Source organism: Lygodium microphyllum, chromosome 12 (assembly GCF_053477565.2).
Source record: "Lygodium microphyllum isolate KBCC chromosome 12, Lygodium_microphyllum_v1.1.10, whole genome shotgun sequence".
Lineage (NCBI taxonomy): Eukaryota > Viridiplantae > Streptophyta > Polypodiopsida > Schizaeales > Lygodiaceae > Lygodium > Lygodium microphyllum.
In genome coordinates this window covers 121,909,970-121,914,870 of record NC_141146.1, presented here as the reverse complement: position 1 = coordinate 121,914,870, position 4,901 = coordinate 121,909,970, and positions in this window count along the sequence as shown.

The following is a 4,901-nucleotide window of genomic DNA, read 5'->3' as shown; positions in this document are numbered from 1 at the left end:
CCAGTAAACAGATTGTTATACGCAGTCTACATAGATGAAGTATTTGTTGGAAAAAGACCTTCATCAATTATCGTACCCGCAAAAGAAGAAAGATAGTAAAAAGTTATATTAAAAAAAAGAAGCAATCATTGTAAACCCAAACTTGAGCTACGCTCATTTCTCTAACAAGATTTCGAGTGGGTGAGGTTGTTCGAAATTTTGCAAGATGTTTGATGAAACCATGGAAGATTTTATGGCCGAAGGTGATTTATCGAAGCCAATGATGGAGCAAAAATTGGACCTAATTATGATGCAACTTCAAGAGGAATGAAGAGTACGTTAAACTTTGCAAGCTCAATTGGCTACTCTTCAACGATCTATTATCGATCAAGATGGACCACAATCCGAAGATGTTATATGATGTATGATCGATACAACACTCGAAGCAAAGTCTATCAGGAAAGAAGCCAAGATAAGTAAAAGAAATTTCAAATTCCTCACTTTTAATGGGCTACGTGACAGAAAAACTATTCTCACTTTTATCAGTCTGTTTGATGATCATTTTCATGAAGAACAGTATGCCGAAAAAGACAAACTCAAATGTGTCACTAACCATTTAGTGGACAGAGCATCGTTATGGTTCGCAAGAGTAATGATTGTCCCACTACTTGGGAGGCTTTTCAAAAGATTTTTTTGCAGAATTTTCTTCCACCTTAATTCCATGAAAAAGCAATCAAATAGTGGGATCTTCTGCAAACAAAGAGATCGTGAGCCTATTTCGCAATACATTGAGCGTTTCTGGAATGCCTTATTGCAACTTTGAATGCTTGAATATGTACCTGAGGTGATCCACAAGTGCAAGTATATGTCTAGTTTGCTTGGTTACTTCTATGTGGAGGTGAACATGTTCAAGCCAACGACTTTGGAGGATGTGATTTCTTTAGCCCATGATGTTGAAGACGAAATTCGTGGACGAGAGAAGCGACCACAACAATTTTCAACTAAGAGTAACTTTGGTACAAAGTAATTCAATTCTAACTTTCAAAGATTCAATCAAAATCACTTTATTCCTTCTTCTTTTCATAAATCCTAGACATGACCTCTTCCTTTACCATCAAACACAAATTCAAATCCTAAGCCATCTTTTCAGCCAAATCCCAACATACCTAAACTCCCAGCCATTACTAATAATGTTTCCAAAGCCAACTCTGTAGTTTGTTACAAATGTCATCAACCTGTGAATTGTCAATCCAAGAAGCCAACTATTCACATCAACTACTTGGGAGCGACTGAAGATGAAGACCATGAAGAAATGCTAGATTTCACGGAAGATGATGATGATATCAATACTACTTCAGATACTTTACCAGGTATGCCAAATCCTCATTCATTATTAATAATGAAATGTCTTGTGCATGGTTACGAAAAGATTGTCTTGCATGATGATAGGAGTACACATGATTTTATTTCTGCAAAATTGGTCAAAGAATTGAATTTACATACTGTTCCAACTCATTATCGCATAAAAGCTGCATTCTTAGGCACTAGATACAATGGTACACAAGAAGTTCATGATTTAGAAATTAAAATTGGTGATTATGTTGAGCGCAGAAACTTCTTAGTTGTGTCTTTGCAAGCTAGTGCCATTATCTTAGGAATGTTTTAGTGTCACAAATATAATCCTGATATAGATTATTCCACACATTCAATGAAAATTCATTCTAACGGAAAACAAATTCCATTACATGGAACACACACCTTTGGTAATTTTCCATTGCTTAGTCACACACAGGCTAAATGTGCATTAAGAAAAGGTAGAAAATCATATTTAGCATGGGTGAATGAAATTGAAGCTAAGGAAAATCAGATGCATCCTAGGCACATACAATTTCTTTCACAATTTAAAGATTGTTTTGCTACTGACTTACCAACTGGTTTACCAGCTACACGTCCTGAAGTTCATAAAATATACTTAATCTCAAGTTCTCAATCACCATGTAAAGCACCTTATAGACACAATCAAATTGAACAAAAAGAAATCTAAGCCCAAGTTGAAGAATTGTTAATCTGAGGACTCATTAGGCCCATTAGTTCTCCTTTTGGTGCACCTATCCTATTAGTCAAGAAGAAAAACAATACCTATAGGATGTGCATTGACTATCATGCCCTAAATAAGATAATGATCAAGAATAGATATCCGATACCTAGGGTAGATGACCTCATGGATAAACTACAAGGGGCCACAATTTAGCAAAATAGATCTTAAATCTAGTTATCATCAAATACATGTGATTGGGTTCCTTTGCCCAATGGAAAACATGCATTGGCATGTAAGTGGGTTGTAGGGAGCTCATGCTCAACCTCCAAGACCCATGGACTGCTTATTCATTCAAGTGTTTCAAGCAACCACCTATGGCTATCTCTCACCTAGCCCCGACACGCCTTCGATCCTACTGGGGTGTAGTGAGATTATCTTGATGCTTGAATGAGTTGCCTATTCTCTCAAGCACACTGGCAACTCCACGATTCTTGATACAAGCTCAAGTATCCTCAAGTCTCCACGTCCAAGCTCCATCCTCCATAGCCGCACATGAGACAAGAGAAGAGAAGAGAAGAGAAGAAGAGAAGAGAAGAGATGATGGAGAGCTTCACCTTCTTGATCTCTCACCTTCACACACTCACTCCCTCACACTCTCACACTCCCCCTCTCAAGCACACACATGCAAGCAAGAGAAGAGAAGAAGAGAAGACGAAGAGTCTCTTGTTACCATACACAAAAGAATGAGCTCTCATTCACTTTTTGAACTTTATATACATGTCCTAAATTCCCATGGGCACCCATCCCCTTTTTTACATGACCGGCCATTGTGGCAAGGTCCTTTTTTCCATTCCCTTCTACTTGGCCTATTTCTTTAGTTTATACCCATCTACCCTTTTACAATTTGCACAAGAGGGAGCTGGGCACTCTTTTACAAAAAAATTGGGGCGCCTTTCACTTAAAAATACACTTTTGCCTTTAGCTTGATTTTACAGGCCATCCTTGCACCTTTGCTTGTTCTCCGTCCTACTTCTTCCATTGCCTTCTTATTTTACTTCTTTTTCTTCTGTCTCAAGCTAGGCTTAACATGGGTGTATAAGTGAAGAGTATCCTTGGATGCCCCAAGTCAACATATAAGGCTAGATGGGTTGCTAATGGTTTTAAATAGGATCATGGTGTCGACTCTGACGAAATATTTTCTCTCATAGTCAAGATGACTACTTGGGATTGGTTTTGGCATTGGTTGCTAAGTTAGATCTAGATCTCTATTGGATGGATGTAAGACGGATTTCTTACATGGAAACTTACGTGATGAGATTTATATGTAGTAGCTTAAGGGCTTTATGGAAAAGGGTAGGGAAGACTTAGTGTGCAAGTTGAGAAAGAGCCTTTATGGCCTTAAGCAAGTACTTAGGGAATGGTACTATAAGTTTGATACTTTCATGCATTTGCAGGGGTTTAATCGCAATGATATGGATCTGTGTTTATATACAAATAAGGCTTGTGATGGTAACCTTATTATCTTGGTACTTTATATGGATGATACTGATTGTCTACAAGAGCTAGATGCTTCACAAACTCAACTCATGATGAGCTAGATGCTTCACAAACTCAACTCAAGAAGAGCTTTGAGATGAAAGAGATGGGGCATGCATCACATATTCTTAGTATGCACATCATGTACGATTTCTCTAAGGGGCTCCTTGACCTATCATAGTAGGCATACATACAAAAGGTACTTGAGAAATTTCATACGTAGGATGTTAAGCCTATTGGCTATCCTTTACCTTTCCATGTGAAGGTCAATCATGCCAATTGTCCTCAATTAGATGAGTAGAAGGCTGAGATGGCCAAGATCCCTTATGCATTCATAGTGGGTAGTTTGATATATGCCATGATAGCCACTCTTCTTAATATAGCATTTGTAATGGGAGTTGTGGCATGCTATATGGCCACACCTAGCCAGTGAAATTGGAATGCCGTGAAGGGTATCATGAGGTACCTGAAAGGCACTATAGATATAAGCATTTGCTATGATAGTCAATATACTACAGTCGTGGATTACATTGACTTCAACTGTGCAGGACATGTAGATAGTAGGAAGTCCAACTTTGGTTATAACTTTAGTTTTGCTAGAGATGTTATTTCTTGAATGTCTAGAGGGTGGAGAAATGAATGGCCTTATCTACTATTAAGGTAGAATATGTTGCAGCCAACTAAGACTTGCAAGGAGGTCCTATGGTTAGACCATTTGATGGAAAACCTTGGTATTACTATTATTTCTACACTGCATTCAGATTATATGAGTGCTATTTAGTTTGCCAAGAGTCCATTGCCAAGAGTCCGCCAGTCTTCCATGCAAATACAAAGCACATTGAGGTATGCTATGACTTCATCAGGGAGGTGGTAGATGACAAGTCCAATGAGCTCATTAAGCTCTCGATTGATGATCATCCTACATGCCTGCTCATTAAAAGTTTCTCAACATAACATTTTGCCTTTATTAGGAAGATGATGGGCGTAGGATAAGATGACGTCTATTTCTCATCTTGTCATACTTTATGTACCTTTGTACTTTATCACTTTTTCTTGTTCTTTCCTCATTAGAGGCACATTTGCCTATAAGTGGAAGGTTGTTGGGGCTAAAGGTGCTTGTACAAGCCTACATTGTCATATATTTACTTCACACATCGTGATCGCACACCTATACTCTATAAGTAGTGGATGCCTATCATTGTCACTTTATTCTTTATTCTTTCTGTGACTATTGAATAAGGGAAGGCCAATCACACATTGTGATGATTGGAGTTCCCACATATGGTCTCTCTCTCTTGCTCTTTTGCTCCATATGCCATAGCTCTTGCTTTGTTCTTGCTTCCATTTG